Genomic DNA, 15,865 nt, shown 5'->3' with positions numbered 1-15,865 from the left:
ATCCACAAAGTATTTTAATTATGTGGTATTGGACTCATAATGTAACGTCCGGTGAATTCGACTTCTACAAGTAATTTCCCGATTGGAAATACAAATAAATCATACAATCTTTAAATAATAAAGATTTGGCCGTCTGTTCTTAAATTATGTTTAAAAAAAAACCACACAGTAGCATTATCCAAACAATTTCCTTAATATATTTTACAATATATGGCTTCCTTTTAGGCTAAATATATATGGCTAAACTACACTTTAAACCTTACCTGGCGGCGATATAGTTGGCAGCGCTTCGAAGCTACGCTCACCAGGTCAACAAACCAACTACAGTTGTCCTGGACGCGGTCCTAGGCCCTCCCAACACGTCCCAGCACCCCCCAGCACCTCCCAGCACGTCTCAGCACGTCCCAGCACACACACAAGACAACCACAATGCTATGTTTACCACCAGTACTATGAGACAAGGTTGCAACAGCGCTGCGGTTAGGCTATGTGCGCTGGGATATCTTGGACCACCACCAGACGTTTGGTGCAAGTACAACACTGAGCGGTTATCTGAGTATCCCAGTGCCACTGACTGGCCCTCCCTGGCCCTCCCTGGCACTATCCGGAGTGTTGAGCCAAATTTAATGCTGCACTTGGCAACTGTCGCGTCACAGCTGTACGCCCACTGACATCACTGTGTACGCCCACTGACATCACTGTGTGTGTACGCCCACTGACATCACTGTGTGTGTACACCCACTGACATCACTGTGTGTGTACACCCACTGACATCACTGTGTGTGTACACCCACTGACATCACTGTGTGTGTACGCCCACTGACATCACTGTGTGTACACCCACTGACATCACTCTGTGTGTACACCCACTGACATCACTGTGTGTGTACGCCCACTGACATCACTGTGTGTGTACGCCCACTGACATCACTGTGTGTGTACGCCCACTGACATCACTGTGTGTGTACGCCCACTAACATCACTGTGTGTACACCCACTGACATCACTCTGTGTGTACACCCACTGACATCACTGTGTGTGTACGCCCACTAACATCACTGTGCCTACGCCCACTGACATCACTGTGCCTACGCCCACTGACATCAATAAATGTTACACCATTTGCTTACTATATATTCAATAACAACAAAAATCAAAGTTGGTGATGCAAATTGACTCACGTAAAGGGGAACATTTTAAAAAAAATATCTTCCTCCTTGCCTCAAATACAATTATATATACCGTTGACTGTCTTCAATAGCCGGGGGCACTCCCTCCCACACACTGGCCAGAGGTCGAGGGAGAAGCAGGAAGACTCTTAGTCAAGGTCTACGAGAGAAGAGACTTGGGCGGACGCTGTTAACAGGAATGTCACAGTTAAGACCTTTGTGTATATGTTCGGAAAGTAGCTTAAATCGAACGAGTTACCCCCCACGCGGCAACAATCGAACACGGGATATTGGGGTATATGTTAGGCTAGAGGAAATAAACGCTCCCAAATGTGGTATAGTCAACTTTTCAAATTCAAATTCAAATTCAAATTTTTATTCAGATAAAAGTATACACATTGATAAAGAGTTACAAACATAATGTTGGATTTATAGATGGAGCTAGTACATACAATACCTAAAAGCCACTAATACGCATAGCGTTTCGGACAAAGAAACACTATTTCTTCGTTTTTGCACGAAACGTCTTTGCTTAAGCAAGCCAAATAAAGCCTAAGTAATCCAACCTATTCCACTGCAAGAAATATTAGAACACAATACAAGATCAATATGAAAGTTAACAAATCATTAATTAATCTCTCCCTTTCGTTGACAGTTTAAAGCGTCGAGCAATTGACGACTGACGGAACAGGTTCCTGCGCAATACTTCCTGTTCCTGTGCAACAGTGATAGGATCCAGAGCGGAAATACCTGCTTCATCCTGGGCTCAACAGCTCAATGACAACAGGAAGTGACAGGTAGGCCTATAAGCACGTTGTTCCGTAGTCTGGAAGAAGTGACTAACAGGTAGGCCTATAAGCACGTTGTTCCGTCGTCTGGAAGAAGTGACTAACAGGTAGGCCTAACAATAGTATCTGTAGTATGCAATCTATACTATAAGAGAATGTCTGTTTGACTAAGGTTGAAGGCCTGACGCTTGGGGCTAGCCTCACTCAACTTTGCAGGGGGAATGGTCTGGGCTAAAGGATGGACATAGGCTGGTTTTGTGTGTGTGGTGTGTGTGTGTGTGTGGTGTGTGTGGTGTGTGTGTGTGTGTGTGTGTGTGTGTGTGTGTGTGTGTGTGTGTGTGTGTGTGTGTGTGTGTGTGTGTGTGTGTGTGTGTGTGTGTGTGGTGTGTGTGTGTGGTGTGTGTGTGTGTGTGTGGTGTGTGTGTGTGTGTGGTGTGTGTGTGTGTGTGTGTGTGTGTGTGTGTGTGGTGTGTGTGTGTGTGGTGTGTGTGTGTGGTGTGTGTGTGTGGTGTGTGTGTGTGGTGTGTGTGTGTGGTGTGTGTGTGTGGTGTGTGTGTGTGTGTGGTGTGTGTGTGGTGTGTGTTGATGGTTAGAAACCAGGTGAGGAAGAGAGGGGAAAGAAGGAAGGGGAAAAGGGTTCACGACTCTCACACTGCACAAATACCTTTCCGCGTCCCTGTGGGACAGAACTGTTTACCATAATCCTTGCACTCAACCAAGCATTATGTATCCAAAGTCGACATGTTAATCCTTGATGTCCTTGGGTGCACTCAGCTTCGCCATGACATAACTGTGACCTGCTTGTGTCTGAAGCCAGCCACATACATGATAAGATAATCAATGATGGTGTCAGAGTTTATCTCCTGTGGATTCATTCACCTTTTTGGTGTCGGAATGCATGATAGAACTAATGAGTTCGGCAAAACATGTGTTCGTAAAGAGGGAATTGATTACCATCTTGGTAATCAGGCTACCAGATTACCATCTGAGTAACCAATATACCGGGAACTGCAGCGAGAGCTGTTAGACTTGTGACAAAGTGAAATTCACACCAGTGACATCATCTAGCATCATTCCATCATGCATGAAGAACCACACATATATGGATCCTCCAACAAGGCTAGCAGATTTCTAAATGTTACTATTGAATGTCGGCTCTGTCAGCAGAACTATTCACATATTTCGCATAACTATGTACTCGAACGTGAACAAAATAGCAGAATTCAGAGACAACTCTGTTAGTAGTGCTAAAAAAAATTAGCAATTACTTCATTTATTGAGAAAATTAGTATAAGCCATGATGAGGCTTCGAACCTACACAAAGGATACCCCCCCAAGCATAGGATCTAAACCACTCCCATACAACAGCCAGACAGGTTACGGCCAATGCCTGAAAACCCCCTGATCGGAGTTCAGTGCAAGCCTCGACACCTCTGGACGATTCAGTTGAATCACAAGTTGAATTTTTTTTTTTTAGCATGTCGTGGCCAAGTGGTTCAAAACGTATGCTTGTGAATACCCATTGTGCAGGTTCGAATCCTAACGGTGGTTTCTGCTGACTTTCTCACTTACTCATCACATTAATGTAATTTTCTTTGTCCAGTCATTCATTCATTCATATATATATATATATATATATATATATATATATATATATATATATATATATATATATATATATATATATATATATATATCTTCGTGGTCAGACACTGTCATATTTTTCATCACGTGTTACTTTTCGTGTTTTACGTAATTAGTGTAAATACCTTCAAAAGATTGTTACGTGATTCGCAAAATTAACTGTTGGTATGTTCCTCTGTAACCGCCCACAGGATGGGTGTGTGACCCACCACCGCCCACAGGATGGGTGTGTGACCCACCACCGCCCACAGGATGGGTGAGGGACCCACCACCGCCCACAGGATGGGTGTGGGACCCACCACCGCTCACAGGATGGGTGTGGGACCCACTACTGCCCACAGGATTGGTGTGGGACCCACCACCGCCCACAGGATGGGTGTGGGACCCACCACCGCCCACAGAATGGGTATGAGACCACCAACCCACACAAGATGGGAAAGAAATGCATAAGAAATGACTAAAATGATACGAGGGTTCAGCGCGTGTTTGAACCCAATCTCTCCTCCACAGGATTATTATCGGGGATCTGTACACCAGTTGAGTGACAGTTGTGAGACGGGACCAAAGAGCCAAAGCTCAACCCCCGCAAGCACAGCTAGTTGACACAAGCGAGGAGTCATAATTACGTGACTGAAATATGTTGACCAAACCGACTTGACTTGAGAATGGTCCAGGACGGACCGAAACGTCGTCGTCCTTTCACTTTCCAGTGTGTGGTCTGGTCCACAGCTTGTTGAGTACAGGTATGGGGAACAGGAAGTCAGCTAGGCTACTGAGTCCCAGACCAAGGCTGGTGCTACGGCGGCCCGAGGTCACACCTCCCATTACCTACCCAGCCTTGCCTCCTAAAGTTTCAAAACATCAAGAAAACGGTTCATTTAAAGTGTCCTCTCCTAACCTAACAGACTGATGAATAAATCCACCAGGGCCGTGATGAGGGTTCGAACTTATGTCCAGGATGATCCCAGACGCGCCTTAATCGACTACCGCCACGACTTGGTATAAGAATTGGAACCGGGATTGCTACTGCTCTCACACGGATCCCGCAGCCTCTCCGAGACACAACTCGGGGTTTTTACACAATTCCCCCCATGCACTCGGGCTGTCAACAAGCTGTTCTACCTCTTCGCCCTTACTTCAATACACACATAAATCCCAATAGCGTGATATATCAAATGAATAAATCCACAAAGGCCGTGAAAAGGGTTCGAACTTACGTCCAGGATGACCCCAGACGCCATGTTGTGGCGCAGTCGATTAAGGCGCGTATTGGATCATCCTGGACGTAAGTTCGAACCCTCATCATGGCCCTTATGGATTAATTCAGTTGATATATCACGCTATTGTGATTTCTGTGTGTACTAACAGATTAAGCCAGAGGACCCAAAACAGAAAACGGGACAGTACGTCACTTTCGCAAGCTTCCATTTTCTAGTACGACATTTTTTAGCCATAGTAATGCTTACGAGCGACAAGTAACATTCTTTGTAGGAGGACAGGTTCCGGCGCCAGACCAAGGCTCCCTAAACTGAAACATCCCACACACTTCATCCACTCCCCCATACGCTATAAGGGTACTGACCCAGGGACAAAGCTATTTGGGTACTGTGGATACTGACCTAAGAGGCATTGAGCTATTTGGATACTGGCTCAGGGGGGCACTGACCTATTTATATTGAGACCAATAGTTTACTCTGCTATTTAGATTCATGCCATTGCCATTAGACTATTTGGTTACTTTTTAATGTACAAAACATGATGCGCTCATTCGGACCAAAGGTGCGCTAAAGCCCTGAGACGCCGCCCGTCAGCAGCGTGACGTCACTGGCATGAGTGCCAGAGTGACGTGACAGGCAGGACTGCCAGAGGCACAGTTCTTCCTATTTACAGAAAACAGAACGGCACAGCCTACCGTAAGGCGATGTAGTGGGATCGAACACATGATCCCATACAAAGATTTGATACGGTACAAGCACTGATTCCCCAACTCACGGGTCATAGTTGTCGTTTTGGGAGTCAATACAGTATACGATACTACACACACCAAGTATTCAGGCCAAATGAATGTAAGAATAATTCCCGTTGCCGGGACAGGAAGCCTTTATATATATAATTTAGGCTTGTATCGTGGCCCCCCCCACTCCCCACCCGCAAGATGGAACTACTGGACGCATCCCCACAACATTTGTCTATCTCCCAGGTACCTATTTACTGTGAGTCGTGAGTCGATTTACTATGAGATTGTGAGTGGAGAAGGAAGCCAACTGCACTACGAGACCCCTAGTATCTATCAACTGTATAGCATTGCTAGTTATTATTACCCTTATATCTAATACATTTATTGCACAAGTTACGTACCGTTGCTGCCTGCAGGTGCAGCACACTTTTCACACTAAGTAATTCTATATTAGGTTTCACTCATATTTTACATCAAATGATAATTTAAAGTTTTAAGTCGAGCCAAATAATGAGAAGAGAGATGTACTGGTGAGGGTGTTTGTGGAGAGTGAGCCCAGGCCAGACACCCTCCCTCCCTCACGCACTCACAAGGGAGACTGGCACTATGCCTTCATGCCCAGCCCGACCCCTCCCTCATGTACCCTCCCTCCCGACCTTCACCACGCTTGTCTCCTCCACCCTCCTCCCTCGTATACTCTTATACTAGCATTAACCTCAATTTAATAAGACTATCAAAATCCTCAGATTAGGCAAAATTGTAATTAATTTTGTCAATAAAGATGTAAAATAATAATAATAACCTCCCTCTTCATACCGCTAATCCCCATCTCCTCTGCTTCCACACCCCCACCACAATATCCACATATTCGTGTGAACTCTTCCAAGATCACAAGACTTGGATAATGGTCCAGGACAGACCGAAACGTCGTCGTTTCTTCATTTTCTGATGTGTGGTTTTGGTCACCATATCCATACTCAAGCCAACTCCCATGCCACCCAAAACATGCACTTCCCATCATGCGTGGATGCAGTACGGGGTCTCGGGCACCATCCATCCACTAGGACCATCTTCCTTTCATCACTGTAGCCCCCGCCCCCCTCTCAACCCCTCCCTCCACCTCTCCTCCGTCGAGTGCAAGCACTGCCAGGGTTATTCAGGGCGTGTGTGTATTAACTTACCCCCCTACCCTACCCCCCCCCCCCCCCTGGCGTCTTCCCAGACAACATACGCGCTCGTACCAATGTCTTCTCCCTCGCTGCTTCTCGTTCCTCCATTTGAGGGTTCCCGAGTTAGCCACACGCTGGTTCACAATCTGATAGCATAACTTCGTCCCCTGGGAGGGGGGGAGGATGTGTCTGCTGCCCAACAGGCGGTAGGCTCACTCCCAGGATCACCCATGGTCCCCAGTATATTTTCTCACACTGTAAAAGTAAGAAGATCGACAAGGGAAACGCCAGCTCCTGGCTTCACCTCAGGCGACTACTGAATAGCCTAATACAGGCCGGGTTCATATGGCTAGACTCTGGTTTGATTGTTGTTATCCTAAATGCTAATACAGGATTTATTTACACAAATGAATGAGCCCCGAATCTCAACTCCTTGTCCTCATATCCCAGCACCCTGCCATCGTATCCCAGCTCTTTGTCCTCATATCCCTTGCAAACAATAGAATCTAAAAACTGATCTCAAATAGTATGAGGCCACAGTGACGTCACACACATTGTGCATTCCACGTAAAACAATATTTTATCTCTCATTTTGGTTGGGTTAGGCTAGGTTGGATTGGGTTCCGTTTACTGTAAAGAGCAGCGATGCCGTAGTGAGGGGGTAATTTGCTTTTGTCTTATACCCTTAAATGGCTTAGTGCTCTCTCTTCACAATTACGTACCTACCTTGTACGTCCAATGGCTGACAACAAATAAAAAGCAGATAGCTGTCAATCCACTCTCACCGGAAGGAAGATTTTTACTCAGGTGGGGGCTGACGTGACGCCAGACTCAGCACCGCTGTGTTGTTCTGGCCTAGCAACACCAGCGTCACTGACGCCAGACTGAGCACCGCTGTGTTGTTCTGGCCTAGCAACACCAGCGTCACTGACGCCAGACTGAGCACCGCTGTGTTGTTCTGGCCTAGCAACACCAGCGTCACTGACGCCAGACTGAGCACCGCTGTGTTGTTCTGGCCTAGCAACACCAGCGTCACTGACGCCAGACTCAGCACCGCTGTGTTCTTCTGACCTAGTAACACCACCGTCACTGACGCCAGACTCACCACCGCTGGGTCTGGCGTCAAGCAACACCACCGCTGGGTTTGGCGTCAAGCAACACCACCGTTGGGTCTGGCGTCAAGCAACACTACTACAACATTTGCACTAGCAAACAAGTATAAGTTAGTCCTGAACACAGTCCGGAACTAAAGAAAGCTCAGCCAGGAATATGTTGTTAAATAGGAAATTAACCCTGTTTCAGAAGGCTGGAATAATCAATGGCAAAATTTTGTTTAAAGTGTGGTATTGGTCTGACAGTTTTCCAATTGATAATAAAATTGATATGGAGATTGACAAAACTATTTTTTAGATATGTATGGTATGGTAGATACCAACCAATTAAACGGACTACACTATGTAAAGATAAGAAAGATGGTGGACTAGGGATACTGAATGTGTACAATAAGTCATTATTTATCTTATCTATTACCTTTAGAAAGGAAATGATGCAAAGGAATAGTGTAAATGCTTTAGGACATTATTTTTGTAAAAAATGTGTAAAACACAAAAATAATTTTTTGTAAGATACATTTGCCAGTGTATACTGACCTTGTCTTTATTTCACCCTCACTTTTATTCTTATGCAAATGATGTTCTCAGTCAGATCTGTAATGCTGAAGTTTGTTTAATTATGAATAGTAAGCACGTGTATAATGTTCTGCTCCCAAATATAGTTCCTAGAGTAGATTAAATACCTCTCTTCATTAAGTAATATTGGCACTGTCAACAATTATATTGGAAAATAAATATGGATGAAAAAAGTATTGTTTTAAATATTTTTGACTTTCAATGTTTCATACGGCTTGCATTATTTGGCAGTGTCACAGTACATGAAATACAAACATTAATTAAATCATTAATTATTTTTTCTTATTTTTATACATGTAAACTCACAAAAAAATAACAATATGAAAGGGGTGGAGGAAGGCAGGAGGGAGAGAGGGAAGGAAAAAAGGAGTGTGTGTGTGAGGGGGAGGAGGAAGTAAGTAAGGAAAAAGAAGGGAAGAAGAGGCGATGGAGGGGAGATAGAGTGAGAGGAAGAGTATGAGGGAGGGAGACAAGACGGAAATAGTGAGGGAAGGTGAGAGAGAGAGAGGGAGTGTACCCAAGGTGTAACACAAGCCGCAGGTAGCTGACAAGCCCAAGACAGCGCCATCCTTCCTCGTGAATATATCAGACAGGCTTCACACGCCCCAGAGAGTGAGAGAGAGAGAGAGAGAGAGAGAGAGAGAGAGAGAGAGAGAGAGAGAGAGAGAGAGAGAGAGAGAGAGAGAGAGAGAGAGAGAGAGAGAGAGAGAGAGAGAGAGAGAGAGAGAGAGAGAGAGAGAGAGAGAGAGAGAGAGAGAGAGAGAGAGAGAGAGAGAGAGAGAGAGAGAGAGAGAGAGAGAGAGAGAGAGAGAGAGAGAGAGAGAGAGAGAGAGAGAGAGAGAGAGAGAGAGAGAGAGAGAGAGAGAGAGAGAGAGAGAGAGAGAGAGAGAGAGAGAGAGAGAGAGAGAGAGAGAGAGAGAGAGAGAGAGAGAGAGAGAGAGAGAGAGAGAGAGAGAGAGAGAGAGAGAGAGAGAGAGAGAGAGAGAGAGAGAGAGAGAGAGAGAGAGAGAGAGAGAGAGAGAGAGAGAGAGAGAGAGAGAGAGAGAGAGAGAGAGAGAGAGAGAGAGAGAGAGAGAGAGAGAGAGAGAGAGAGAGAGAGAGAGAGAGAGAGAGAGAGAGAGAGAGAGAGAGAGAGAGAGAGAGAGAGAGAGAGAGAGAGAGAGAGAGAGAGAGAGAGAGAGAGAGAGAGAGAGAGAGAGAGAGAGAGAGAGAGAGAGAGAGAGAGAGAGAGAGAGAGAGAGAGAGAGAGAGAGAGAGAGAGAGAGAGAGAGAGAGAGAGAGAGAGAGAGAGAGAGAGAGAGAGAGAGAGAGAGAGAGAGAGAGAGAGAGAGAGAAAAACAGGTAATCATAATAGTGACGCGGATATCTTTTATGAAACAACGTTGAGCACCTGAAGCCTAGCTTATTGTTAATCAACCATTTTGTCCCTGTTCCACCTTTTGGTTATTTTCTTAAACGTTATCTTAAGAAATCGTCTCAACAATTTTTTTATGAAACTATAGACAATTTACTTATTTTGTTAATATTTATTCAATGTGTCATTTGTGCCTGATGCTTTGCTGTAAGATTCTCAATATTTAGTTTGTTATTTGTAAGCTTTTGTCTTGTGTCTCCTCGCATGCATATACTAGTTAGACTTTTTGCCTTTGTCAATATTATAGCCATTTCGAACCCCCTCTTTGGACAGAGCTGTTTAGATGTATTTGAGAACCACAATTCAATCACTGCAGCTTTTACAAATTTGCATTTGCATTCACCATTGCATTTTGGTTCAATAAGTTGCTCTTGGATGTTTTTATTGACAGATTCTATATCACAGCCCAAAGGACCCGGCATCCATGGCTTGAATTCCAAAGAAAATAAATCTGAAAATCGGCTATTCAGTCCTTCTTTCAGTAAGAATAAATAATCTGTACAATTTCTTAAGATCTTGATCTCAGAGATGTCCAATATATTCTGTCAACTCGGGCGTGCTGTTGCGGTGCTTCTATTTGGAGCTGGTTCGAAAAGTACCTCTATACTTATGAACAAATCCACAAGGGCCGTGACGAGGATTCGAACCTACGTCCAGGAGCATCCCAGACGCTGCCTTTTGTTCATTTGATGCATCACGCTATTGTGATTTCTGTACCTATATACTTTTTTTTTCAATCAAAACTTTCAGAACACGTTTGCAATCTAACAACGTACATAATTTGCCTTCAAGCTGAAGTGAAACTTCATTGAATTTTCGAAAAATACAAACCATAAAGTAGATGTTATATTTATTCTTCTATATTTTCTCTGATGATTCAGAACCCCCCCCCCCCCCCTCCTCCACTTTCCAGGAAATTATTGTATTAAATAGGCTACAAATCTGGCTAGGCAGTTTTTTTTTAAAGTCTTTCAAAAGTCTTTTTTTGAAAGTCTTTTGTCTTCTACACACACACCATCGAACGTGTGTGTGCAGAAGAGGTCTAATGTGCTGCTCTTCATTTATCACTACAAAACTTTTGAAAAAGTCTGTTACACTTGCTGTGTGATTTAATTTTACTATTTTAATAACTGTTGCCGATGATTCACGAAGAACTGGATTGATATTTTGGGGGTAACTAAATGATAGGTGTGTATGACACAATGAAGGTGGTGTATGGGAGAAAACCCGTGGCCATGAAGAACACCTGACAATAACACCGCTGATCACGAAGAACACCTGACAATAACACCGCTGACCATGAAGAACACCTGACAATAACACAGCTGATCACGAAGAACACCTGACAATAACACCGCAGACCATGAAGAACACCTGACAATAACACCGCAGACCACGAAGAACACCTGACAATAACACCGCAGACCACGAAGAACACCTGACAATAACAACACAGAACCATGAAGAACACCTGACAATAACAACACAGAACCATGAAGAACACCTGACAATAACACCGCTGATCACGAAGAACACCTGACAATAACACCGCAGACCATGAAGAACACCTGACAATAACACCGCAGACCACGAAGAACACCTGACAATAACACCGCAGACCACGAAGAACACCTGACAATAACACCGCTGATCACGAAGAACACCTGACAATAACACCGCAGACCATGAAGAACACCTGACAATAACACAGCTGATCACGAAGAACACCTGACAATAACACCGCTGACCACGAAGAACACCTGACAATAACAACACAGAACCATGAAGAACACCAGACAATAACAACACAGACCATGAAGAACACCTGACAATAACAACACAGAACCATGAAGAACACCTGACAATAACACCGCAGACCATGAAGAACACCTGACAATAACAACACAGAACCATGAAGAACACCTGACAATAACACCGCAGACCATGAAGAACACCAGACAATAACACCGCAGACCATGAAGAACACCTGACAATAACACCGCAGACCATGAAGAACACCTGACAATAACAACACAGAACCATGAAGAACACCAGACAATAACACCGCAGACCATGAAGAACACCTGACAATAACACCGCAGACCATGAAGAACACCTGACAATAACACCGCAGACCATGAAGAACACCTGACAATAACAACACAGAACCATGAAGAACACCAGACAATAACACCGCAGACCATGAAGAACACCTGACAATAACACCGCAGACCATGAAGAACACCTGACAATAACAACACAGAACCATGAAGAACACCTGACAATAACACCGCAGACCACAAAGAACACCTGACAATAACAACACAGAACCATGAAGAACACCAGACAATAACAACACAGAACCATGAAGAACACCAGACAATAACAACACAGAACCATGAAGAACACCAGACAATAACAACACAGACCATGAAGAACACCTGACAATAACAACACAGAACCATGAAGAACACCTGACAATAACACCGCAGACCATGAAGAACACCTGACAATAACACCGCAGACCATGAAGAACACCTGACAATAACACCGCAGACCACAAAGAACACCTGACAATAACAACACAGAACCATGAAGAACACCAGACAATAACAGGCCATCATTCCTACTTCCCACATATTGGGCCAATCAATATCTAATCACAAAAGAAGGCAAGAGAGTCACAAGCAACACCCTTCCATAAGGTCGAAAATCTGTCGTGTTTCATGGGGAAGTTTCGACCTTGGGGACGCGATCCTCCGAAAACAAGAGAGGCATAATTTTCTACGTATCAGGTCGTTTGAAAAGTCCTTCATTGCGTCATCTGGATCCTGGTGGCACTTGAAACTAACGCTCAAGTGCTTGCTCCGATTCTGGGTCACGTTCAAGTGTTTACTGGGATTTTGGGTCGCGTTCACATCTCACACTCAAGCGGTTGTTCAGAATCTGAGTCGCGCGTATACCCCACGCTCAAGTGCTTGCTCAGGTTCTAGGTTATGACCGTATTTACTGGGATTCTGGGTGACACTCACACCTCACACTCAAGTGGTTGTTCAGATTTTGAGTCGCTCTTATACCTCACGCTCAAGTGCTTGCTCAGGTTCTAAATTATGATCGTATTTACGGGTATTCTAGGTGACACTCACACCTCACACTCAAGTGCTTGTTCAGATTCTGAGTCGCGCTTATACCTCATGTTCAAGTGTTTGCTCAGATTCTGGGTCGCCCTTCTACCTCTCGTTCGAGACGTAGCTCACAACAGGAGCTTTAATAACACAAGTTCGTCAAGGAACAACTTGATCATGCTTGCCTTAAAATGCAACTTAGAATGTTTTAAGTCCAAACTTGCAGCAGTGGAGTTGAAGTACTTGCCAAAAACTGAGTGCAAGTTTAAGTTCAAACTTGCCCACAGTATCTGCCAGCTGAGTCAACTTAAGTTCAGTGTTGGGCTTCATGTCTATCATCCGTGGGAGGGATAGTAAGGTCTATCATCCTTGGGAGGGTAATTAAGGTCTATCATCCGTCATGTTTCCAGTTTAATTGAATGATGTCCGCGCGTGTGTCAGTTCTGGCGTCTAAGGCACAGTTTAGGCTAAATGATATACAACTAAAGAGCTTATTTACCTATGTATGACTATGACTATGACTCTTATAAAGGAAACAGTCTACAGAGAACCATCTAAGTACACACACACACACACACACACACACACACACACACGCTCGGGACCAAAGAGCAAAAGCTCAACCCCCGCAAGCACAATTACGTAAGTACACACACACACACACACACACACATGCATGGAGGGGGGCCCCGCGGCTTAGTGGACAGCGCTCTGGGTTCGTAATCCTAAGGACCCGGGTTCGATCCCCGGCAGAGGCAGAAACAAATGGGTAGAGTTTCTTTCACCATGGTGCCCCCTGATCACCCAGCAGTAGATATGTACCTGGGAGTTAGACAGCTGCTACGGGATGAGGGGGGGGAAAAATCAGTTGATTGAAAGTTCAGAGGCAGGCCCTAGAAGCCAAAGTTCAACCCAGCAAGCACAACTAGGTGATAACACACACACACACACACACACACACACACACACACACACACACACACACACACATCCAGCTCTCGTACGCATAAACCCAAAACCTTCTCACGCCAAGGAAAAAAAAAGAATCTCGTCCCAAGTGGGAAACCATCCGCCAGGAGCCACACAGCCGCCAGGGCGGATTTGTTTGAAGCAAATACATACAGTGTTTGCTCAAGACGTGCCTTTGTTAGTGGTGTTTGTTTCCTGCTGGGGGTGGGGGGGGGTGCACCCTGCCTTCCAGGATGGGGGGGTGGGGAGCGGGGGCGCAAATCACACAAACAACGAGACCACAACAGTCCTTGTTAACGATATTGTGTCGTTACAACGCTCCATCAGTTGTTGTTGTTTAAGATTTACTACCTGAAACACAAAGTTACAAGTAGCACGGGCTATGGTGAGCCCGCAGTGGTCTTAACTCCATCAGTGTGACAGTAGCAACAACGGCGGGGTTACGCTGGCTGAAAAACCAACGAGCAGCCTCATCAGAATTTGAACAATAAGTACAATATTAAACATATTACCCATTGCAATACATGCGTACACCCCTAACTGATATGGTCCTTACGCATGTACTAAAGTTTTTAGTTGATTGTATAAGGTCAAGTGTATTGTATAAGGTTGAGGTAGTGTTTTTTTCTTTCAGTTTTTGGACTGAAATATACATTCCTTCTCTCCCGACTCCCCCCCCCCCTCCCCTCGCACACGGGAACACCAGGTCGGAGCCTCCATTGGTCTAGTCTGCTTCTACTTCATATTTTGTCTACTTTTATATATTTCCGCGTTCATATAGTACGAATATTACAATATCACGTATAAATAATTCAACTCGTGCACATATGACCGGATTTATAATATGGTTTGTTCGGATACTTTCTGACAGGGATTATATCCATCATAATGACATAAAAGTTTCATTTTTTTTAATGGATATTCCTGCACGGGCTCATTATTAACCAGGAGGCCTAGTCAGAGACCGGGCCGCGCGGACCCTGACCCCCCGAATCAAGGCAAGGTAAGGGAGCCCCTAAGCCTTAACAGGTGACGTAGTTCATTGTTTAATTATTAATACAGTGCACAAAAAATGTATTAAATCAAGGTAGTACATCTTAGGAATGTACATTACCTGAAGATGGTTAAAGTAGAACATTTTCGTGTCGCTAGAGTTTTTATATTGTTAATATAAAATTAGGTTAGGCTACCTAAACTAGCCTAACCTGAGGACGGGCTAAATTATCGAGCATGTACATAAAAAAAATTATATATGATTTATATATATATAATATAGATATATATATAATATATATATATATATATATATATATATATATATATATATATATATATATATATATATATATATTATATAAGTGAACACTATTCTAGAAACCATTGAACACTCATCTATGAGACACTAAACACAGAGTACACCGAAGCTTACTTAACACAAAAGTGTGAATATGTTTAGGAGAAAAGCATATATATATATATATATATATATATATATATATATATTGTCTTTATTTTGTCGTAGCATAGAATGTCTTTATTTTGTCGTAGCATAGCATGTCTTTATTTTGTCGTAGCATAGAATGTCTTTATTTTGTCGTAGCATAGAATGTCTTTATTTTGTCGTAGCATAGCATGTCTTTACTTTGTCGTAGCATAGCATGTCTTTATTTTGTCGTAGCATAGCATGTCTTTATTTTGTCGTAGCATAGAATGTCTTTATTTTGTCGTAGCATAGCATGTCTTTACTTTGTCGTAGCATAGCATGTCTTTATTTTGTCGTAGCATAGCATGTCTTTACTTTGTCGTAGCATAGCATGTCTTTATTTTGTCGTAGCATAGCATGTCTTTACTTTGTCGTAGCATAGAATGTCTTTATTTTGTCGTAGCATAGCATGTCTTTATTTTGTCGTAGCATAGAATGTCTTTATTTTGTCGTAGCATA

At 43.8% G+C, this 15,865-nt stretch overlaps 1 protein-coding gene across 3 annotated transcripts in view; it reads right to left on the bottom strand.

The window, feature by feature from the left end:
• LOC123761723 (ATP-binding cassette sub-family G member 1) overlaps positions 1 to 15,865 on the bottom strand; it is a 148,273-nt gene that overhangs the window by 30,297 nt on the left and 102,111 nt on the right. The window contains exon 1 of one of the 3 annotated variants that reach the window (XM_045747862.2): positions 5,960 to 6,080. The exons of the other annotated variants lie outside the window; for them this stretch is intronic. The gene's annotated coding sequence lies outside the window, so the exon portion shown is untranslated. Of the gene's footprint in view, positions 1 to 5,959; positions 6,081 to 15,865 lie in introns of those variants that run through there. 3 annotated transcript variants of the gene reach the window in all.

This window comes from Procambarus clarkii, chromosome 24 (genome assembly GCF_040958095.1).
Source record: "Procambarus clarkii isolate CNS0578487 chromosome 24, FALCON_Pclarkii_2.0, whole genome shotgun sequence".
NCBI lineage: Eukaryota > Metazoa > Arthropoda > Malacostraca > Decapoda > Cambaridae > Procambarus > Procambarus clarkii.
The sequence above is the reverse complement of the archived record's forward strand: the minus strand, read 5'-3'. Positions and strand labels throughout refer to the sequence as shown.